Source organism: Artemia sp. Qi Xiang Cuo, chromosome 2, assembly GCF_049724085.1.
Source record: "Artemia sp. Qi Xiang Cuo chromosome 2, ASM4972408v1, whole genome shotgun sequence".
Lineage (NCBI taxonomy): Eukaryota > Metazoa > Arthropoda > Branchiopoda > Anostraca > Artemiidae > Artemia > Artemia sp. Qi Xiang Cuo.
The window spans coordinates 11512371-11537861 of NC_142795.1; the positions used below are offsets into that span (position 1 = coordinate 11512371).

At 33.4% G+C, this 25491-nt stretch overlaps 1 pseudogene across 1 annotated transcript in view; it reads right to left on the reverse strand.

Moving 5' to 3' along the window:
* Positions 1-1929: 1929 nt before the first annotated feature.
* LOC148954902 (dorsal-ventral patterning tolloid-like protein 1) overlaps positions 1930-25491 on the reverse strand; it is an 80960-nt pseudogene continuing 57398 nt past the window's right edge. Inside the window, exons 5-6 of the transcript XR_016143398.1 lie at positions 16278-16448; positions 1930-2147 (exon numbers count right to left, since the gene is read on the reverse strand). The product of XR_016143398.1 is annotated as a dorsal-ventral patterning tolloid-like protein 1 (transcript). The remainder of the gene's footprint in view (positions 2148-16277; positions 16449-25491) is intronic.

Sequence of the window (25491 nt, forward strand, 5' to 3'; positions counted from 1 at the left end):
TCCTACCCAAAGGTATATTTGTAATAGTAGTCACATCAGTAGTATTTGTACTTAACTTAATAGAATTAGCCATTGCTATAACATTGTCGATATTTCATTTTGATAACCTGTATATATATTCATATACTTCTTAAAATTTTAATCTTACTGGTCTTAGCCTTACAGATAACTGTAATATAAGTAATGGTTGGTCAGAAATGATGGTCGGGGGGGGGGGCCTGGTTGCGCTCAAATCACTTTTGACTCTTAAAAAAAGGTACTATAGCTTCCAATTTCAAATCAAATGAGCCCCAATGAAGTTTATCCGACCCCCATTCCACAAAAACCTTATATGCCCCCAGGGCATGGCCTTCAACCCTTACCCCAGGGCCTTGGGGGGTTGTGTCAACCCTGGAGGCACTGTTACATATTCATTGGACTATTTTAAAAAAAAGGGCTACCTCACAAATTCAATCAGATGCGTTTAGTGAAAATAGGGGTAATTGAGGGGGGATAGTTGCCCTCCATCACTTTTGACTCTTAAAAGGGAACTAGAACTTCCAATTTTCAACCAAATTAGCCAGCTCTAAATCTTATACAACCATCCCTTCCATAAAAACCTTAAATGCCCCCAGAGATAACTTACAACCCTAGCTCCCTGGCTCTGGTGGTTTGTATCAACCCCAAAAGCCTTTTTGTATGATCTTTGGACTATTTTGAATAACATAACTATCTAAAAATTTCTAATTGATTTATTTCGGGAAAGCATGGCTAGGAGGGGGGGGGGGAGTGTAGATGCTCTCTGATCACTTTGACTCTTAAAAAGGACACTTAAAAAGGGAACTTCTGATTACCAATCCAATGACCACCCTCCGAAGTTTAAATGACCACCCTTTCTATAAAAACTTTATATACCCCCAGGGAATAGCTTAAAACCCTTGCCCTGAGGGCTGTGGGGGGGGGGCTTGTCATCCTCAAAGACATAATTTCCAGACCTTTCCACTACGCTGAACAAAATTGCTATCTCAAAATTTTGATTGAATGTGTTTGGGGAAATGATGGGCATGGGGGGGACTGTTTGCCATCCATTCAATTTTTGACTATTAAAAAGGGAACTAGCCCTTTTAATTTCCAATCGAATGATTCCCTTTCAAAGTTTCTAAGACAACTCCTTCTATACGAATTGTCCTGCTGTAAAAAAAAAAAATAATAATAATAATAATAACACATTATGCCAACATCGTTCTTTACTTAGCCTATGATATGATAATATGCCTATGCCTATATTTATGATAATTGAATTCCTGCAGTTTCTTTACTTTTTAGATACATTTAGTTGTGTAATTTTCCATTTAACCAAAACAAAAAATCAGATTTCATTTTCAATGCCCTTGGCACTTCCAAAAATATTACTTAGCTCAACAATTAATCAAAGGTGACTAGGTAAAATTTAAACAAAGGGTAGTCCTCCCTCTTTTAAATACTTCAATGTACACAGCGTCCATTTTCAGCAAGTAAGAGCAAGGGACCTCTTTATGCATGATTGTTAAGGTGCAATTTGGTTTAACTCATTTTGGTTTTAATTCAACTGAAACACAATGATGCTGACATTGGCAGGAATATTCTAATGCTGGTATAATAAATAATACTCAATTACACAGAAAATTTGAAAACTAAGATTTGGATCAGTACTGGAAGAGCTAAAGCAATAGAATTCATATTATTGCGTAAACACTCGTAACTTAGGGTGGAGGGTGTAGAAAGAGTTGTTTGAGCATGAGTATGAAGGACGTCTGCTAAAGCATTGAGGATTTGAATTGCATTATTTGCGAATTTTAGGAATCCCCCCTTAAGCAAATCTTACGCCTCTAGTAAGCTTATTGGTACAACTCTTTGAGTATATTCACGTATCACAATGATAATAAACTGCAAAAACTGCAACAACAGTAGTCAAATTCACTTTGAAATTATATTATTTCAAACAGAGACATATAAACAAGAATAAATTAGATTTTAGTGTAGGTTAAGCTGAAACCATCATATCTGTAGGAGTAATCACTCACAAAACGCAAGTAAAGCGAGTTTCCGGTGCTTTCAATATCGGCAACAGCACTTGAGCCACTAACAGATTGAATAAGGGGTGCGGCTTCACTAGCACCATCATAGACCTTGAAAAAGAAAAGATTTGGAGATAATTACTATGCACGAGAAAAACATATATTAATTGGAAAGTATGTTTAAAGCGGAGGTGAGAGAAAATGGTGTGCACGTTAAAGTGGTTAAAAATTGAAGCTAGCTGTTGGTTGGGCGTGGAATTATGATACATCACGGTTATGTTTGTACGAATTGAATTGAATTTTTATTTAAGATGAATTTTGTCTTACGGAACGCAGAGAACACAATAGGAGAAAATGGTATTAAATGGGAAGGTAAAACTCTCCTATACATAGATTATGCAGAGGATTTGAGTTTCCTAAGCAAACATGTTAAAGTCATACAGTAGATGTTGATAGTCTATGGACAGAAGTAGTTTTGAATAATTAGAGGTCACAAGAGTAACTTGCTTAAAGCAGGATTAAATGAGAATTAGAACAGAGGATTAAGAGGAATGGCATGGCAAAAGCTCGTGTTAGGCAACGAGAAAACTGATAGTGTGAGTATCTTCACCTGCGTAGGCATTATTATTAGTAAAGAAGGTGAATTTGATGGGAATCTGAAATGTTGAACAGCCAAGGCCGTTTTTTTTGCAGTCAAAATTTATTTAATAAATGAGAAAATAAATCAGCAACTGATATTAGTGTAGAAACTATGGTGGGGACAGGTGTCAGATTCTGAAATAATGGAAATATCGAAAAAAGTGTAAGATGAAATTTTAAATCACAACATAAAACAAAGACAATTTCCCCCCTTAATAAACACAGATATATATATATATATATATATATATATATATATATATATATATATATATATATATATATATATATATATATATATATATATATATATATATATATATATATATATATATATATATATATATATATATATATATATATATATATATATATATATATATATATATATATACATATATATATAGAAGGAGGCGATACCAAAACTCTTGTTTGCAGTGATTTTTGTTCGTTTCAAGCTTGATTTGCATATTCAATTTAAGTTTCACTCGTTTTAAGATTTATTTATTTATTTAAATTAATATCGATTGTATGCTTTGATTGTTTATTTAATTTCTGTTTGTTTTAAGTTTCATTTAAACTTCAATAGGAAAATATTTTTTTCGTTTTAAGCTTGATTTTCGTATTCCATCTAAGCACTACTCGCAATAAGATCCATTTATTCATTTATATTATTACTTGTTTTATGTTTTTTGCTATGATTGTTTATTTAATTTCTGTTCGTTTTGGGTTTCATTTATTCTTTAATAGTAGTTTCTGGTCGTTTTGAGTTTGAATTAAATAAAAAAAACAAGTTTTTTTAACTGAAAGTAAGGAACGACGTTAAAACTTAAAACGAACAGAAATTATTCCGTATATGAAAGGGGCTGATCCCTCCTCAACGCCTCGCTCTTTACGCTAAAGTTTTTTTTTGTTTTTAAAAATAAAGTTGTGGGACAGAGTCAGACTTTAGCGTAAAGAGCAAGGCGTTGAGGAGGGATCAGCCCCTTTCATATACAGAATAATTTCTGTTCGTTTTAAGTTTTAATGTCGCTCCTTACTTTCAGTTTAAAAAACTTGTTTTTTTTAATTTAATTTCTGATCGTTTTTTAGTTAATGCAGCATTTATTTTGGCTCGCCGTCATTGAATAAGTAAACAAAATTTGCATAACAATTTTACTTTTCTTTTGCTAAATGGCTGTCTCTAAATTTGGTTCTGACGTAATTTACAAATTAACTTACGCAACGAACTTCTATATTCGTATATTTTTCTTCTGGAAAAAAATACAAAGTTGCAGATTTTTGCAGATATGAGCTTGAAACCTATGTTATAGGGTTTTCTGATACGCTGAATCTGACAGTGATTTTCATTAAAATTTTTTCACTTGTAGGGGATGTTTCCCCCCTCTTTAAAAAATCAGGTAAGTTTTCTCAGGCTCGTAGCCTTTGATGAGTAATACTAAACTTAACAAAATTTATATATTTAGAATCAGCGTTATAATTCCATTCTTTTGATACATTTATTGACATCAAAGTTCCGTTTTTAAAAGTTTCACTTACTATTGAGCCGTATCGCTTGTTTTTTTTTATTGTTTTTTTTTATTACGTATATGTTATTACGTATATGATGGGGTTCTCCCCTTAGTCAATACCACGCTCTTTACGGTAAAAGTTAAAAATTTTTTTAATTCACACACCCCTGAATCACAAAGGCCGTTTAATTAGAATAGATAGCTCTTTTGAAAGCACTAGAAAAAACTGTAGCGTAAAGTGCGAGGTATTGACTTGGGGGTGAACCCCCTCATATACATAATAATTTCTGTTCATTTAAATTTCTAATGTTGCTTCTTATTTTCAGTTGAAAAAACTAGTTTTCTTTAATTTAATTTCTGATCGTTTTTTAAATAATGCTTGGAAATCCGGCGCCCCCTTCATAGAAATGTCCCTTGCCCCCAAAAAACATCCTCCACGGAAAGATTCTCCCGATTAAAACCCTCCTCCAGACCCCCTCCCCCCCACCAAAAAAAAATTCTTCCTGAAAATGGCTGTATACTTCCCAATAACCAATACAATATGCAAGCAATGGGCAAAGTTCATAGCTTGCAGCCCTTCCCCTGGGAACTGTGGGGTATTAAGTCATCCTAAAAGACATATTTATTAAACTTTCGACCATGCTAAACAAAATGACTATCTCAAAATTTTAATTTGGTGACCTTGAGATAAAAATGAGCGTGGGAGGGGGCCTAGTTGCCCTCCATTTTTTTTGGTCAATTAAAAAGGGAACTAAAACTTTTAATTGCCGTTCAAATGAGCCCTCTTACGATATTCTAGGACCACTGGGTCAATACGATTACCCCTGGAAAAAAAAAAACAAAAACAAACAAACAAATAAACACGCACCCGTGATCTTTTTTCTGGCAAAAAATTCAAAATTCCACATTTTTGTAGATAGGAGCTTAAAACCTCTAAAGTAGGGTTCTCTGATACGCTGAATCTGATTGTGTAATTATCATCTAGATTCAACCGTATTGATAGGGTCTTAATCCATGTTTCCAAAAATCAGCTATATTGTTTAGGGTATGTAATTTGTGATGGGTTAAACTAAAGTACATGAAACTAGTATTATTAAAGTCAGCATCAAAACTTGACTCTTCTTATGCATCTATTGGTACCAAAATCCCGGTTTCTAGAGTTTCGGTTACCATTGAGCCGGGTCGCTCCTTACTTACAGTTCGTTACCACGAACTGTTTGATTTTAACAGGTATTTGTATCTGCTGAGCTTAAGTTTAAAATGGCCTTTACTTTTCTTTGAAAAACTTATTTTTCGGAAAGTTGTTTTTTAATTCATTTTTGTTCGTTTTTGATTGCAAAAAGTTTCAAGTTTTTAGAAATTCCTTATTTCAAAATCAAACTTAAAAAAAAAAAAAAAAAAAATCAAGTTTTCATCAAAGTATCAAAACCCTCATCAAAGTAACAATATCAAAGTGAAAAAATGGGTTTGTGTCAACCTAGGGGTTTTTTACTATCTGATGTTTGAACTATTTTTAACAAAATGCCTATCTCAAAATTTTTATTGGATGGGTTTGGGGGAAAGGGACGTGGGTGGGCTGATTAGCCTTCGGTCTCTTTTCACTCTTTAAAAGTGAACTAGAGCTTTCTATATCTTAAAACATGTATTGGATGCATTTGGGAAAAACGGTTTGGGTAGGGGGGGGGAGCTGGTTACCCTCCAATATCTTTTGAAACTTAAAAAGTGAACTAGAACTTTCAATTTCCATTCAAATCAGCCCTCTCTGAAGTTTATACGAGCATTCCTTCCATAAGAACCATATATGCCCCCAGGGCATAATTTATAACCTTTGCCCTGAAGACTGTGGGGGGAGTGTCCTGCTCAAAAATATAATTTCCAGAACTTTCAACTACGTTGAACAAAATGGCTATATCATAATTTTGATTGGATGTGTTTGGGGAAACCTTGGGCATGAAGGGGTGTTAGTTGCCTTCCAATCACTTTCGGCTATTAAAAAGGGAAGTAGCCATTTAAGTTTCCAATCGAATGAGCCATTTCTGAAGTTTCTATGACAACGCTTTCTATAAAAACCTGCAAGTTATGTAAATTGTGTCTTGTAAATTATGCCCCCAGGGCATAATTTACAACCCTTGCCCTGAGGGCAGTGGGGGTTGTTATCCTCAATGACCTAATTTCCTGAATTTTCAACTACGTTGAACAAAATGGCTATCTCAAAATTTTGCTTGGATGTGTTTGGGGAAAAGATGGGCATGAGAGGGGGGTTAGTTTCCCTCCAATCACTTTCGACTATTAAAAAGGCCACTAGCCCTTTTCATTTCTAATTGAATGAGCCCTTTTTGAAGTTTGTAGGACAACGCTTTCTGTAAAACCCATTTTTGCCCCCAGGGCTTAACTTATAACCCTTGCCCTGAGGGCTTTGGGAGAGTGTCATCCTCAAAACCATAATTTCTATTTGGAAATCAACTACGGTGAACAAAATATCGGTCTCAAAATTTTGATTTGATTTGTTTGGGGAACTGTGGGGGCCTGGAAAGGTTGTTAGTTGCCTTCCAACCACTTTTGACCCTTAAAAACGGCACTAGAACTCTCAATTTCCAATCGAATGAGCCTTCTTTGAAGTTTCTACAACAACCCTTTCCATATGAAGTGCCTCTGAGGAAAAAAAAAACAACAACATTGGAGCCGTATGGCCTTTACTATAGACAACGCTATAGCGTTGCCTCTGATTTGGATTTACAATTTGTGTCAGAAAAACTGTTAGATGGTCTAACATATGACGAAAATTTAGAACTAGAAAATCAAAAAGGTAGCAAAGTACAAGAAGATACATTGACAGTTGACATACCAGAAATAAGCGACACATTCTTAGAAGCAGTTTTAAATGATCAAGATATGAGATTTTCATTATTAGAAATTTTGGACGCTTTGGAGCAAGATGATTTATTATTCAACAAAAAAGAAGGTCATAGTTCAAATAATCAAGATGAGTGCTTTTCGCCCAACAATTTGAAAGATGAAAGGGTTCCAGAAATTCAGCAATATGCACAGCACCAAACTAGCAGCGGTAAACGTTTCAATGTTGAAAGAGTCGATTTCCTGTCAGAAGAAGGTTCTTTACCTTCCTCTTCTAGCTACGAGAAAAAGAAAGAAGAAATTCTGAGTTTGGCTACAGAGCAAAAACAGTAAACAGTCGATGAAGTTAGCATTTGCGATAAGTCAAATGCTCAACCTGAAGCTATGATATACACTACCAAAAGGCTTCCTGAAGTAAATGCAAAGCAAAAAGCAAGACAATCTATTGCTTATTTGCCTGTGTCACAGTCCATCGTAAAAAGAAAAACACTCGCTAAACGAAAAACTTTTTCTTCACTAATAGAAACACTTTACGGCTGATACCCAGCACCGTAATAACTAAAAGAAATTTATGTTCCAAAGGAATTTAAGAGAAAATGCTCTGTGTTTGAAACCCGGGAACACGACAACGAAAAGAAAAGTAAACAAGAAAATATAAAAGTAAAAGTAAACAAGAAAAATATAAAAGTAAAAGTAAACAAGAAAAGAGAAGCAAAATTACATATCAAATCTGGACATAAAAAGCATCGACCCCAAGACAGTCCTCACAATAGGGAGCTATATCATCGGCCAGGTCAAGAACTTGTTAACTTGTTCATGCTGCAGCCTGTTGTAAAAAGAATAACTCGTTCCACATACAATTTAAGAGAAAATGCTCTGCGTTTGAAACCCGGCAACACGACAGCGAAAAGAAAAGTAAACAAGAAAAAAATAAAAGTAAAAGTAAACAAGAAAAGAGCAGCAAAATTGCATGTTAAATCTGAAGGTAAAAAGAATCAACCCCAAGACAGTACCCATACTAGGGAGCCATATCATTCGGGCAGCTCAAGAACTTGTTAAATTGTCCATGTTGCAGCCTCTTGTAAAAAAAAAGAACTCGTTCCACACGCAATTTAAGAGAAAGTGCTGTGTGTTTAAAACCCGGCAAAATGACAGCGAAAAGAACAGTAAACAAGAACAAAATAAAAGTAAACAAGAAAAAAGCAATAAAATTGCATATCAAACCTGAAAATAAAAAGGATTGACCCCAAGACAGTCCTCACAATAGGGCTGCTGTTCTTGATGTGAAGAGGTCCTATTCCGTCGAGGCTATCCTCGAAAATAAAGAAGAAACACCTTCTAGCTCACTTGACATTTCAAGAATGGCTGATTCTACTCAGGATCGTAGAAACATCCATTCGACAACAAAACCGCAATTGAAAAGAGTAAAGAGTACAAAACGATTGCAATAAAGGGCAGAAAGAATAATATACGGTAATCTTTGTTAGATTCTACACACCATAAAGATCTGTTTGAAGACAAGAACAGTTTATCTGAAGACAAGTCTAACAAGGCAGCTGTTCTTCTTGATGTCCAGGTGCAATGCTTAAATTCGCCTGAAAAAAGTTGCTTTCTAAGTACTAATCCTGCAGAGGATTCAGTAGCTGACACAAAAGATGAAAAGCAAAGCTTCCGTGAACGAAATTTGATCGCTACTAGAAAGTATAGACAAAAGAAAAAGGGATATTTTCTTCACCTAAAACAATCACAAAAGGAAAAGCTTCCACCTTCTCAACTGAAACAGCTAGAAAATAAAGTTTTTGAAGCAAAACTAAAAATCCGACACAAAGTCTTAGAAAAAAGAGAACCGAACAAGACTGTTAGGAATAACAACACAGAACAGATAACGAAAAGCAAAGTAAAAAAGAGCGTGGAGCTGATTAGGAAACACAAAGCAGGAGCGCTTGCCTCACGTAGGTATATGGAGAGAAAAAAAATGTACACAAAGCAACTTGAGTCAATATTAATTGGTTTAGGAATTATCGAAAACCCTCGATGAAGGGTCTACTTTTCTTTTTTTATTTTGTTTTCTTCTTCTTGTCCTTCTGTTTGATTTTAGTGCTATTATTTAATGTTATGTTTAGTCTTCCACTCTCATAGGCCAAAGAGCCTTTGTGGGGGTCTGAAGTCTTGTAATTTTTCCCGGTTTCTTGGTCTGATTGATTGATTGAGCATTCGCGACATCATTGGTCGAGTAGTAGTCCCAGCGATATAACAGGAGAGACGCTTTACCACTAGGCTTGAGATATTTAGTGTCCCGGTCACTCTTTCCTTTAAATGTATGCCCAAGAAAATTTAAATGCAATTGTGTTGCATGTCTTCTGAGGCATTATTCGAAACTTCTTTCTTTTTAATCTATAATTTTTTGTTCTAACCAACAAGGAAGGACAGGATAGGAATGGAAAGTCAACAACATGAATAAACTGAAACTGCACCTGAAACTGCAGAAAACTGCAATTCTGCAGTTAATAGGTTCAAATCTGCCAGCGTATGAATTTTGCCAAGAGCTATCTCTTCATACTTCAAACATGAAAACATATGGTTGCTAATTTCCTACTGGAAATTACCTATAAATTCTTAAATTCCCTTTAAGTCAAAGTCGATACCTAAAAACGTAACATTGCAACAAGGAAAAACGTCAGAAGTGCTAGTAACTTTTTTCTCCAAAATATGTCTTGGAGATAATTAATTTTGTGGCAAAGAGAATAGTTTTGCTGACAACTTGACTTCAATTTTATAATAATTCTAGTTTAATTTGGAATCAGGTCACAATGGGTGGTTATAGAATGTGGCAGTTGGAAGGCATCAAAACAAATAAATGGAAGTCTTGGATGTAAATATTAACATTGAGAACCCAGTCTCTGCTTTCATTTAGAGATGTATAAACTTCTTAGACCAAACTTCCTATCCATTTATACTTAGACAGAATGAAAACATATTAATCGATAAAACCTTTAATTAAGACGGTGAATAACAGTCTTAATTACAACGTTTACCTACTACTATTTGTTTTTCATTTCACTTTAATTAGTTTTTAGAAATATGTACTTCACTGTAATGTTTATAATTAACAATTCAATTTAATGATTTATTCACGATTTTAAATTAGCTGTTACTCATTAAAAGGATGTCAACATATTATCTCCAGACATTATCTCCGAGATATTTTTTTCAAGACTTCTTGTTTTTTTTAAGTATTAATAATTACCAACTTCAAACAGTAAATGACAAGTTAAAATATCAAAAAGAAAAAGCCCAGAATAGTCAAACCACAATCACAGTAGCAGTTCTTGGTATGGACGAAGGGGGGTTGCTCCCTCCTCCATACCTCGCTCTTCATGTTAAAGTGTTTTTAACTTCAAAAAAGCTTTTTATTTAATTAAACTGTCCTTGTCTTTCAGGAGTAGTCCTAAACGAATTCGGACAAAAAGTCAAACTTTAGCACAAAGACCGTTCCAAGTTTTAATGCTGCTCCTTACTTTGAGTTGAGAAAATATGGTTTTGTTTTCAAGTACAAGTATTCTTACTGCTTTTACATGTGTGTCAGCACGAATTTTCTTTGAAAAATCAAGAACAATGCTCCAAAAGTCTGAAGCAGCGCCCTAAGCTTATGATCTAGTATATAATTAAATAAAAAAAAAAGTTTTAACATTAAAACTTAAAACGAATAGAAATTAGTACGTATATTAGGGGGTTGCTCCTCCTGAATACCTCGCTCTTAACGCTTAAGTTTTTTGGTACTTTAAAAAAAGCTTCTTATTGTTCTAATTAAAAGAACGTAGCGTTTCTGAAGTCATTCTTAGAGAATTGGGACAAAATTTAAACTTTAGCATAAAGAGCGAGGTGTTGAGGAGGAGCAAACCCCCTCCTATGCGTAATAACTTCTGTTCAATTTAAGTTTTAATGTTGCTCCTTACTTTCAGTTGAAAAACCTTTTTTTTTTATTTAATTTCTCATCTTTTTTAAATAATGCTAGGAAATCTGGCTAAACCTCCAGCGAAAAATCCCTCCTCCGGATCGATGTATTCTCTAGACCAGTGGTTCTCAAATTGTGGTACCCGTATCCCTTTGGGGTACACAAAAATTTTTAGGGGGTAAAAGGCCGACCGACGAAAAAAAACAACCCTTTAACTCTAGGACTGGTAATTTTATTTATATTTTAGCTATAGTTTACTTAGTATGTCTATCGGTAACTGAGAAGGGGTACCTAAAATGTTTTGTGGGTAAAAAGGAACACAGTGTCTAGATAATTTTGAGAAACACTGCTTTAGACAATTCAATCCTGATGAAAGTTTACCCCGGACAATTACCCTTAAGATCTTCGCATCTAAAATTGAATCGACAAAGAGAAAGCAAGATATAAGAAGAATCGCGTATAGGAATTTTGTCAAATTGCACCAGTGTAAAAATTCCCCTGACAAATTCAACCCCTAAAAACTTCCCTCCTCACAACAAATTGTCCCCGTGGAAAATCCCACCTGTAGATAATTTGCCCCCTCACCCGAAAAATGCATGCATACTTCCCATTAGCAAATACTACACGTAAACAATGGACAAGTTTTGTAACTTAAAGACCTTTCCCAGGGGCTGTTGGGGGCCATTAAATCTTCAAAAGTGTATTTATTCGACCTTTCAACTATTTTGAAAAAAAATGGCTATCTTAAAATTTTGATTGGACGATTTTGAAATAAAAAGGGCCGTGGGAGGGGACCTAGTTACCATCCAATTTTTTTGGTCACTTAAAAGGGCACTAGAACTTTTAATTTTCGTTCAAATGAGCCCTCTTCAGATATTCTACGAACACTGGGTGGATGCGATCACCCCTGGAAAAAAAACAAAAAAAACGCATCCGTGATATTTTTACAGCAAAAAATACGTAATTCTACATGTTTGCAGATAGGAACTTGAACCCGCTACAGTAGGGTTCTCTGATATACTGAATTTGATGGCGTGATTTTCATTAAGATTCTATTATTTTTCGGGGGTGTTTCCTCCTTTTTTCGAAAATCAGGCGTGATTTTCTGAATTTGGTGGCGTGATTTTCATTAAGATTCTATTATTTTTCGGGGGTGTTTCCTCCTTTTTTCGAAACTCAGGCAAAATTTCTCAGGCTCGTAACCTTTGATGGGTAAGACTAGACTTAATGAAACTTATATATTTGGAATCAGCATAAAATTCAATTCTCTTGATGGTAATTCATTGGTAAAAAAAAAAAAATGGTAATTCATTGGGATATGATGAACTTTCAACTAATTTGCTAAAAAATATTGCTGGTGAAATTTTTGAACCATTGCTTCATATTTTAAATTTATGTATTTTCTCAGGTACATTTCCTAAAAGATGGAAAATTGCACGTGTAATACCATTGCATAAAAAAGGAGATAAATCTGATACAAATAATTATCATCCTATTGCAATTTTATCACCATTGTCTAAAGTATTGGAAAAAATTTTGAAAGGAAGGATTACTAATTATCTAGATAAAATAAATTTTTTTTACCAAACATAAGTTTGGATTTAGGGCAGGCCATTCGACGGAACAAGCAGTTGCAGCTCTTGTATTAGAAATAAATGACTGCTTAGATAGTAATTATCTTGTATCTACTGTTTTTTATGATGTTAAAAAAGCATTTGACACTTTAAACCATGAAATTCTTTTTGATAAAATGGAAAATTCCGGTATAAGAGGGAAAGGACAGAAATAATAAGATCATACCTTTATGGACGTAAAATCGTGGTAGATGTTGATGGACATTTGTCTAGTTTAAATGATCTTGAAGATATTGGTGTCCCACAAGGATCGGTATTAGGTCCGCTTTTATTTTTGATTTATATTAATTATATACCACGATTTTTTAAGGGAAATAATTGTATTGAAAATTTATTATAAGATGACACAGCGGTTTATTTTAAATCGAAGGATTCATATAAATTTATTCAAAATCTGTTTAACACTGTTAGTTCAGTTAATCGATGGTTTGTTTCTAATTATTTAGTATCGAATTTTAAGAAGACTGAATTTATGGTTTTTGGTCATTCAAAACGTGCTACTAAAAAAATTTCATGTCAGGAGCTTCAAATTGGTGAGCATAAAATACGTAGAGTTCAATCATATCGTTATTTAGGAGTTTTAATTGATCCCCTTTTGTCATTTCAAACTCATATTGATCATTTAAGGGTGAAACTTTCGCAAAATATTGGGTCTATGTATCGTTTGCAACATGTTTTTCCATTTTCAATTTTAAAAATAATTTATCATTCTTTGATTGCTCCTTATTTAAATTATTGCACAATTATTTATTTAAATACTTTTTGGACGCATATAAAACCCCTACAGATCCTTCAAAATAAAGCAGTGAGAATACTTGGAAATTTTTTACATCGTCCATCAAAACTTAGAGATGCATCGGAAACTGAAACATTATTTCTTTTCTTGAATTTATTAGATCTGAAACATATAAGAGAACTTAATATGTCAATATGGCATTTTAAAATACAAGATCCTAGTAGTTATTTTTATGAAAAATCTCTGTTGATTCTGCCCCCTCCTTCGGCTCTTAGGTGTTCTGGAACATATCGAATTCCCTTTGTTAATTGTGAAAGATCTAGATTTTCAATTAGATACCAAATACCATTGATTTCAAATAAATATAGGCTGAAAGATAGAATTCAAATTGAGTCATTTCGGCAAATATCAGTTCTAAGGAAGAAAATATTAAAATTATGTATTGACCTGTGATGGTGGAATAGAAATTTTTTTATTATTATTATTATTATTTTTGTTTATATTTGTTACCCATGTTGGGATAGCCTTCCATGCCCCACTTGTCCAGCGTTTGTTTTCTTTATGTTTGTTATGTTTTTTGTTTTTTTCTTTAACAAGGTTTTTTTCTTTCTCTCTTTTGTTATGATGAGGAAATGTTTTTTTTTTTTTTTTTTTTTTTTTTTTTTTTTTTTTTTTATTAATACCCAACTTTACGAGCTTTGCTCTCTGTTGGGGGTATATGTTTTTTTGTTATGTTGATTTATTCAAATAAAATCTTCTTCTTCTTCTTCTTGATATATCTTTTGGTTATTTTGAGTAGTAGGACATCAATAGATTTCAACTCTACGAAAACCTACCAGACAGGTTTCTGGGCTAAACCAGACAGGTTTCTGGGCCAATAGCTGTATTGAATACTATTTGACACGAACAACAACGCCTACCTACCAAACACGTTATGCTGGCTTATAATGATACCAGTTTTAAATGTAAAAAAAACTAGTTTTTGAGTAACAAGTATTTTGGATCACTCAATAATGGTCTTGACTAGGTATATCAATATTCTGATAAAACCAGATGACGATAACAAGAATATTATTATACGGATTGAATGAAACAGGTAAAGGTTTAAAACTGCTTACCAGTTAAGGTAAGTCTGAGGTAATGGTAAGTCTCACGCAACGTCTGACGAAATAAATGTTAGAATATGATTAGAATAACGTCATGGGTACCAATCTGTGAAAACGGTTAGCAACCCTGCGAACTGACCTAGCTTTTGCTTCTTGGCTGTAGTCGCTATAATACACAAGTACATAATGAGGAGTGCAGCCAATTTAAATATTCCTTAGTAATGGAGTATGCTAAAAATTTGAAATTAATAAAGTCGTAGGTGCCAAGAAAAGAATTTTAATGTAGAAATTAAAAACAATCCTTAGAAATCCTTAGAAATCAAGTAGTGAGGTGGTTATGGATTTGAAACATCAAGGTCCCCAACCACCAAAGACCCTAACCACCAAAGACCTCAACCTCCAAGGCCCCAAACCTCTAATATCCCCCTCCAAGTTTTTAACCCCTACCCCCCCCCATTTTTTTACTTTTTTGTTGAGTTTTTTTTACTTTTTTAGAACTTTTATTTTTTGTTTTCTTTGTTTTTTAACATCGAAATTTTTTCAGCTTTTTTTGTAAATATCTTAGAATGACATGAAATATGCTTAAAACCAAAAAAATAACATTTAATATTTTCGAAATACAAAATGAGAATGATATAGATATGTTAGTCGTGACTTTTACTATTAGAAAAATAATTTTTGTAGTGACACTTTTCTTTTTTTTCTGACTGAAAATTATTCAGCTTTTTTTATTATTCTTTTGTTTATGCGCCTGTACTAGTGGTACTCTATAACTACTCATCGATACTACATAGTTTATTATATATTTTCAAAGAGTATTATTGTACATTGGAAGGATACACACTTGCATCATCTTAAAAAAAATTGAAAAAGGTATTCGTTTGTCCTGATATTGATTGCTATGTTGCTACTCTTGGTCCAAGACCAAAGGCTTATAGAATAGACTATAACATAGATCATGTATCAATAACGAGCTATGGTCTTGGCACTTGGTTTGCAAAGATGTGGGAAGGTCTTAGTGGAGGCATTGTTACTACAACCAGGGCATCTTTAATTTTTTTTTACGTGTCTTAAAATGACATGTAAAAAAACCAGAGAGAGTGTTTTAAGTGGAAACTATTCACATCAGATTGTTCTATTGTTCTCTCTAGTTTCGTTTCGTTGATGATATCCTTTTTGTTTGGGAACATGGAGAGGACTCTCTTAGGGATTTCTTGGCACATTTAAACTCTTTTGATTCGAATATCCCGTTCACAATGGAACTAGAAGATTAAGAAATACTGCCTTTCTCGGATGTTTTTATTATAAAAATAACTAATACAGTTTAAAAACCGATTAAATGACTATTTATTGGGGATTTTTTTTGTTTGTTTGTTGTTATTCCTTTTTTTTTTGGGGGGGGGGTATTTGAATGGATTATAGGGCTGGAGGAAGGAACGGGTTAAAAGGGTGGGGGTGGATGGAGTTGTATTTGGATGGTGGTTGTTACCCGGGGGGTATTTGGGAGACGGTGACTGTCTTTTATTTTATTTTATTTTTATTATTATAATTTTAATTAGTCCATTACTCTTCTAGTAATATTTGTGTATTTTCTCCTTTTTAATTATTATTAGTTTAGGATGCCCTTAAGAATGTTTATGTAGTTAGTCGCTACGCGTTAGCAAAATTTAAATTTTTCCCCAGCGTAGGGATTTATATTTGTAATATTTTATATTTTTGCTTATTATGTTAAATAAAGTCAAAGTCAAAAGTAAAGTCACTTAGTCTGAAACAGCCTGAATAATATGACTACACGAGGGATACTTACATCGAGGTAGTCACATTCAGGGTCTGTATCAAAGACGTCGAATGAAAGTAAGATTCTTTTATCATCAGCTACTTCTATTAAATAACATTCATCAGCATTATTAGGATAATTATCAGGATATCTAGGATATATGACTTGACTAGATGGTCCAGCAAAAAGCTTACCACACAGCTAGAAGAAAAAAAAACGATGAAAAAAAGAATTTGAACCTAGAGCTTGAGGAATTGAGTGACCTACATAAAAATGTTAGCAAAATGAATGATTTTTTAAAGGTTTTGACTTCAGGGGTCGAGAAAAAGTTTAAAAAATAATGTACAGTTAGCGTACTTATCGTTTATACTAGGAATAAATGCACGTGGAGAGATGATACTGGATAAAGAGAAGATTGATCAAGAGGATATCTTCAGTTACCCGGGTAGTGTTATTAGTTACGATGATGGGTAAAACGAAGATGTTAAAGTAGAATAGCCAGGGTCCAGCGGTGTTTTCTTCACATCTACGAAAAGTTTGAAAGAATAGGAAGATAAGTCTGCGAACGAGGATTATAACATTGGAGACACTGTGATGACAGTGGTCGAAAACGGTTCTGAAACGTGGGTGCTTCGTAAGACGGGGGAGGATTTGTGAATGTTTTTTCCCCAGAGGAATTGTCTTCGGATATTTCTAGACACCCATTTGACTGACCGTATTTCAAACCATAAGCTGCACAAAAAATGTGGCTCTATCTCGCTTTCTAATGCTATAATTAGAGAAAGGTTGACACATTTTGCAAATGAAGGAAGACAGATTCCCAAAGATCATCCTTTTTGACCATCTATCCAGGGCAAAATTAAAGCAGGTGGTCCACGAATGGGGCGAAAAGAGGTCTCAAGAAAGGATTTAAAATAAGTTATAACTTCTTGAGAAGGTGTAAACAGGGAAGTTTTGACTAAGTTGGGATGGAAGAAGAGTGTTTGCAGCTGTGTTGGCCTCAGGTGGCCGAGTGTTGCATTGCGTTGTTAATAATGTTAGTTGTATTCATACCTACAATTTGATAAATTTTATTATATCTCTTATAATTTAAGCCTATCGTTAGATAAATTTTAAAGAGTAAAAACTTGTGGCATAAATTTTTTTTTCGAAAATCACGTTCTCTTTGGAAAATTTGGAGTCCGACTAAAGGCATGATAAAAAAAAGTCTCATCCTGAAATACTCAAAACGAGCAGAAATTAAAATAAATTGGGCGCAAAACCCCTATGCCTTCCCAAGGCCAGAACAAAATTTGCACTTTACTGAACAAATATAAATGTTTTTACTTTTATAACTTTAATAAATCAAATAATATAAACATTTTGATTACTAAATATCAGTATATGTATATTAAAATGACAATGCACATTCATTTGTATTTTTTTCAGTAAAGTGCAAATTTTGTTCTGGCCTTGGGAAAGCATAGGGGTTTTGCGCCAAACTTATGTTAATTTCTGCTCGTTTTGAGTTTAACTCTGTTAATTATTGTAATTTCTGTTCGTTTTAGGTTTCATTTATTTATCGATGTTGATTTGTGGTAGTTTCACGCTTGGTAAATAATTTTATTTTATTTTTGCTCATTTTTTGTTTAATGGGGTTTTTTACTTTTCATTGAAAAACTTATTTTGTGGAAAAAACCTTTTTAAATTAATTTCTTTTCGTTTTATATTGAGATAGTTTTTTTCAGGGAAAAAGATAATACTTTAAGTCTTTTCGTTTTTTAAGCCTTTATAGTTTGGCCTGCTATTTGTATGCTGGAGAAAAAGTTTCAGCAATTTTTAACAATATACACCCGTTTAAAAATCTGGACACAAATAGTACTGTTTAATTTAGTTTCATACCTCCTCTAGTTGACCTGAAATGGAAAACTTGATACCATTCACAAAAAAGTCTGTTTATTTTCTTTTGATAGCTAGGATACACTTACGCTATTTTCACTCGGTTAAATTTTAAGAGCAGAAATGAGAGGGTTGGCGTAGGAGGGTGGGAGTGGAAGGGGGATTAGAGTAGGGACCTATCAGGAGGTCCGAGGCGAACACCGGGCTGCCATCTATAATTGAGTTTAACTCTGACGGGGCATAATTTATGTATATTTTTTGGTTTTTCTCACTGAGGATGTATTTTCATATTTTTTCTCACTTTGATGGATGTATCTTGGATGTCAATAACAATTTATGTATGTTTTCATGGTTTTTCACACTTTGATGGTTGTTTTCTTGGATGTCAACAACAATTTCTGGGTGTTTCTTGGATGTCAACAACAATTTATGCATGTTTCATGGTTTTTCTCACTGAGAATGAAAAAACATGGTTTTTCTCACTTTGATGGTTGTTTTCTTGGATATCAACAACAATTGATGGATGTAGACATCTGGTTATTATTTGATGGTTATGTGAGTTGATCAATTTATTTGTTGTTTTCTTGGATGTCAACATAAGTTCAACAACAACTTGGATGTAGACATCTGGTTATTGTTTGATTGTTATGTGTGTTGGTCAATTTATTTGTTGTTTTCATGGATGTTCACACAAGTTCACGACAACAACTTGGATTTCAACAACAATTGCTGCTGTTTTCTTGGATTTCAACATAAGTTCACAACAACAATTGCTGGATGTTTCTTGGATGTCAACATCCAGTTGGAATACTATGATAACAAGGTGACATCATCAGATAAGGAAATTATTTTCTTGGATGTCAACATCCGGTTGGAATACTTTGATAACAAGGTGACATCATCAGATAAGGAAATTTCAATATTGGAATATTCTTATCCAAGAGCTGAAAATACAGACAGGAAAAGATAACTGATTGACACAATTTGTACATGAGACAAGATAAATTTGAAAGTAGAAACAAAAATGGAAGACCGTCTGAGGGAATGCTAACTCCTATTAAGAGATACATATCATTTTTTATTAGGGCGGTTCTCGACTGTGTTCGGTATAATACACAACTACCATTTGAAGAGTGTTATAAGGTCCCCTACCCCAACCCCAAATGCCCCCCGGGCCCCTCAAAGGCCCCCCATGCCCCCAAAGGTCCCCATGGGCCCCAAAGCCCCCTCCCCCCGGCCCCAAAGAGCCCCCCTCCCACTTCCCTCCCTCCCCTCCCCTCCTCCCCCTCCCTTCCTCCCCACCCTTCCTCCCCCTCCCCTCTTCCCTCTTCCCCCTGCCCATCCCATCCTCCCCTTCCCCTCCTCCCCCTCCCAACCACCTTCAAGAGTTGGAATATTTCAGTAGTGCTTGTCGTGGTTTACCATGTCACTGTTACATTCTCTTGATGTTTTAAAGTTCATCTTGGATCATTTTCGTTGAAATGCAAAAGTTGGATTATTTCAGTAGTGTTATGTCGTGGTTTGCCATGTCACTGTTACATTCTCTTTATGTTTCAAAGTTCATTTTTTTTTGAAATGTAAGAGTTAGAATATTTCAGTAGTGTTTTGTTGTGGTTTACCTTGTCACTGGTACATTCTCTCGATGTTTCAAAGTTCATTTTAGATCTTTTTCGCTGAAATGCAAGATTTGGAATATTTGAGTGGTGTTTTTTAGTGGTTTACCATGTCACTGTTACATTCTCATGATGTTTCAAAGTTCAATTTGAATCTTTTTCATTGAAATGCAAGAGTTGGAATGTTTCAGTAGTGTTTTGTCATGGTTTACCATGTCACTGTTAAATTGTCTTGCTGTTTCAAAGTTCATTTTGGATCTTTTTCGTTGAAATGCAAGAGTTGGATTATTTCAGTAGTGTTTTCTCATGGTTTACCATGTCACTGTTAATTTCTCTTGCTGTTTCAAAGTTCATTTTAGATTTTTCTTTCCTTGAAAAGTAAGAGTGGGAATATTTCAGGAGTGTTTTCTCGTAGTTTACCATGTCACTGTTACATTCTCGTGATTTTTCAAAGTTCATTTTTGACTTTTTGTTGAAATGCAAGAGTTAGACTATTTCAGTAGTGTTTTGTCGTGGTTTACCATATCACTGTTAGATTTTTATGATGTTTCAAAGTTCAATTTGAATCTTTTTCATTGAAATGCAAGAGTTGGAATGTGTCAGTAGTGTTTTGTCATGGTTTACCATGTCACTGTTAAATTGTCTTGCTGTTTCAATGTTCATTTTGGATCTTTTTCGTTGAAATGCAAGAGTTGGATTATTTCAGGAGTGTTTTCTCATGGTTTACCATGTCACTGTTATATTCTCTTGATGTTTCACAGTTCATTTTAGAGCCCTTTCGTTGAAATGCGAGAGTTGGAATATTTCAGTAGTGTTTTCTCGTAGTTTACCATGTCACTGTTACATCCTCATGATTTTTCAAAGTTCATTTTTGATTTTTTATTGAAATGCAAGAGTTAGATTATTTCAGTAGTGTTTTGTCGTGGTTTCCCATATCACTGTTATATTCTCTTGATGTTTCAAAGTTCATTTTGATTTTTTTTTGTTGTAATATATGAGTTGAAATATTTCAGTAGTTTTTTCTAGTGGTTTATCTTATCATTGTTACATTCTCTTGATGTTTCACAGTTCAGTTTGGATACTTTTCGTTGAAATACAACAGTTGGTTTATTTCAGTAGTTTTTTCTCGTGGTTTACCATGCACCTGTTACATTCTCTTGATTTTTCAAAGTTCGTTTTTGATTTTTTGTTGAAATGCAAGAGTTAGATTATTTCAGTAGTGTTTTGTCGTGGTTTCCCATATCACTGTTATATTCTCTTGATGTTTCAAAGTTCATTTTGGATTTTTTTTTTGTTGAAATGTAAGCGTTGAAATAATTCAGTAGTGTTTTGTTGTGGTTTAACTTATCACTGGTAAATCCTCTTGATGTTTCACAGTTCATTTTAGATCTTTTTCGTTGAAATGTAAGAGTTGGAATATTTCAGTAGTGTTTTTTAGTGGTTTACCATGTCACTGTTACATTCTCTTGATATTGCAAAGTTCATTTTTGGATTTTTTTCGTTAAAATGCAAGAGTTGGAATATTTCAGTAGTGTTTTGTCATGGTTTACCATGTCACTGTTACATTCTCTTGATGTTTCAAAGTTAATTTGGATCCTTTTCGTTGAAATGCAAGAGTTGGAATATTTCAGTAGTGTTTTTTCGTGGTTTACCATATCACTGATACATTCTCTTGATGTTTCAACGTTCATTTTGAATTTCTTTCGTTGAAATGTAAGAGTTGGAATATTTCAGTAGTGTTTGTTGTGGTTTACCTAGTCACTATTACATTTTCATGATGTTTCAAAGTTCATTTCAGATTTTTCTTTCCTTGAAATGTAAGAGTGGGAATATTTCAGTAGTTTTTTTGTGGTTTATCTAGTCACTGTTACATTCTCATGATTTTTCAAAGTTCATTTTGGATTTCTTTCGTTGAAATGTAAGAGTTAGATTATTTCAGTAGTGTTTCCTAGTGGTTTACCTTATCACTGTTACATTCTCTTGATGTTTCAAAGTTCATTTTAGATTTTTTTTTTGTTGAAATGCAAGAGTTAGATTATTTCAGTAGTGTTTCGTCGTGGTTTACCATGTCACTATAACATTCTCATGATTTTCAAAGTTCATTTTTGATTTTTTTTTTCGTTGAAATGCAAGAGTTGGAATATTTCAGTAGTGTTTGTTGTGGTTTACCTTGTTACTGTTACATTCTCTTGATGTTTCAAAGTTCATTTTTTTTGTTGAAATGCAAGTTAGTTTATTCCTCTAGTGTTTTGTCGTGGTTTACCTTGTCACTGTTACATTCTCTTGATGTTTCAAAGTTCATTTTAGATTTTTTTATTGAAATGTAAGAGTTAGATTATTTCAGTAGTATTTTATAGCGGATTACCTTGTCACTCTTACATTCTCTTGATGTTTCAAGGTTCATTTTGGATTTTTTTCATTGAAATATAAGAGTTGGATTTTTCAGTAGTGTTTTGTCGTGGTTTACCATGTCACTGTTACATTTTCTTGATTTTTCCGTTGAAATGCAAGAGTTGTTATATTTCAGTAGTGTTTTGTCGTGATTTATCTTGTCACAGTTACATTCTCTTGATGTCTCAAAGTTCATTTTGGATATTTTTTTTCGTTGAAATGTAAGAGTTAGATTATTTCAGTAGTGTTTTGTCGTGGTTTACCTCGTCACTCTTACATTCTCTTGATGTTTCAAAGTTGATTTTGAATTAGATTCGTTGAAATGTAAGAATGTACATCTACATTCTGAAGATGTTTCAAAGTTCATTTTGGATTTTTTTCCTGGAAATGTAAGAGTTGGAATATTTCAGTACTGTTTTCTTGTGGTTTACCTTGTCATGTTTGTAGTGCTCTACCATGTTACTGTTACATTCTCTTGATGTTTCAGAGTTCATTTGAGATTCTTTTTTTGTTGAAACGTAAGAGTTAGATTATTTCAGTAGTGTTTTATAGTGGTTTACATTGTCACTCTTACAGTCTCTTAATGTTTCGAAGTTCAATTTGGATTTTTTTTGTTGAAATATAAGAGTTGGATTATTTCAGTAGTGTTTGTCGTGGTGTACCATGTCACTGTTACATTCTCTTGGTGTCTCAAAGTTCATTTTGGATTTTTTAGTTGAAATACAAGAGTTGGAATATTTCAGTAGTGTTCTGTTATGGTTTACCTTCTCACTTTTACATTCTCTTGATGCTTCAATGTTCATTTTAGATTTTTTTTTTCATTGAAATGTAAAATTTGGAATATTTCAATACTGTTTGTCTTGGTTTACCTTGTCACTGTTATATTCTCTTGATTTTTTAAAGTTCATTTTGAATTTCTTTCGTTGAAAGGCAAGAATTGGAATATTTCAGTAGTGTTTTGTCGTGATTTACCTTGTCACTGTTACATTCTCTTGATGTTTCAAAGTTCATTTTAGATTTTTTTTCATTGAAATGTAAGAGTTGGAATATTTCAGTACTGTTTTGTCATGGTTTACCTTGTCACAGTTACATTCTCTTCTTTTTTCAAAGTTCATTTTGGATTTCTTTCATTGAAATGCAAGAGTTGGAATATTTCAGTAGTTTTTATTGTTATGGTTTACCTTGTCTCTGTTACATTCTCTTGATGTTTCAAAGTTCATTTCGGATTTTTTTTCTTGAAATGTAAGAGTTGGAATATTTCAGTAGTGTTTGTCGTGATTTAGCTTGTCACTGTTACATTCTCTTGATTTTTCAGAGTTCATTTTGTTTTTTTCGTTGAAATGCAAGAGTTGGAATGTTTCAGTAGTGTTTTGCCGCGATTTACCTTGTCACTGTTACATAAGTTAGGTTGCAAAAGGTTAGGTTAGGTTAACCTATTTACGGACGCGTAAGTAGGCTGACCTTACCTAACCTAACTTAACCTTCTTCGAAACATCAAGAGAATGTGACAGTGACAAGGAAAACCAAGACAAAACAGTACAGATATAATCCAACTATTGCATTTCAACGAAAAGGATCCAAAATGAACTTTGAAACATCAAGAAAACATAACAGTGGCATGGTAAACCACGATAAAACACTACTGAAATATTCCAACTGTTGTATTTCAACGAAAAGGATCTAAAATGAACTTTGAAACAACAAGAGAATGTACCAGTGATAAGGTAAACCACAACAAAACACTACTGAAATATTCCAACTCCTACATTTCAACAAAAAAAAATCCGAAACAAGAAAAAAAAAAAAAAATTCAACAAGAAAAAATCTTCGAAACATCAAGAGAATGTAACAGTGATATGGTAAACAATAACAAAACACTTCTGAAATATTCCAACCCGAGTATTTCAACATACAATATCCAAAAATGAATTTTAAAACATCAAGAGAATGTAACAGTGACATGGTAAACCAAGAGAAAACCCTACTTAAAATTTCTGACTCTCGTATTTCAACGAAAAGGATCTAAGATGAACTTTGAAACATCAAAAGAATGTAACAATGACAAAGTAAACCATGAAAAAACACTACTGAAATATTCCAACTCCTACATTTCAACAAAAAAAAATCCAAAATGAACTTTGAAGCATCAAGATAATGTAACAATGACAAGGTAAACCATGACAAAAAACTACTGAAATAATCTAACTCTTGCATTTCAACGAAAAAAAAATGAACTTTGAAAAATCAAGATAATGTAACAGTGACTAGGTAAACCACAACAAACACTACTGAAGTATTCCAACTCTTACATTTCAAGGAATGAAATATCTAAAATGAACTTTGAAAGATTATGAGAATGTAACAGTGACTTGGTAAACCACAATAAACACTACTGAAATATTCCAACTCTTACATTTCAACGAAAAAAAAATTCCAAAATGAACTTTGAAACATCAAGAGAATGTAAGAGTGACAAGGTAAACCATGAGAAAGCACTACTTAAATAATCCAACTCATGCATTTCAACAAAAAGATCCAAAATGAACTTTGAAACGTCAAGAGAATGTAACGGTGACATGGTAAACCATGACAAAACACTTCTTAAATATTCCAACTCTTGCATTTCAACGAAAAGATTCAAAATGAACTTTGAAACATCATGAGAATATAACAGTGACATGGTAAACCACGAGTAAACACTACTGAAATATTCCAACTCTTACATTTCAACGAAAAAGATCTAAAATGAACTTTGAAACATCAAGAGAATGTACCAGTGACAAGGTAAACCACAAAAAAACACTACTGAAATATTCCAACTCTTACATTTCAACAAAAAAAAAATCCAAAATGAATTTTGAAACATCAAGAGCACGTAACAGTGACATGGTAAACCACTACAAAACACTAGTGAAATAATCTAACTCTTGCATTTCAACGAAAAAAAAAAATAATTAGAAATGAACTTTGAATAAATGAAGACAATGTAACAGTGACTAGATAAACCACAACAAACACTGCTGAAATATTCCAACTCTTACATTTCAAGGAATGAAATATCTAAAATGTACTTTGAAAGATTATGAGAATGTAACAATGACTAGGTAAACCACAATAAATACTTCTGAAATATTCCGACTCCTACATTTCAACGAAAAAAAATTCTAAATTGAACTTTAAAACAGGAAGAGAATGAAACAGTGACCAGGTAAACCACTGCAAAACACTAATTAAATTATCTAACTCCTATATTTTAAAAAAAGAAAAATCTAAAATGAACTTTGAAACATCAAGAGAATGTAACAGTGACAAAGTAAGCCATGAAAAAACACTACTGAGATAATCTAACTCTTGCATTTCAA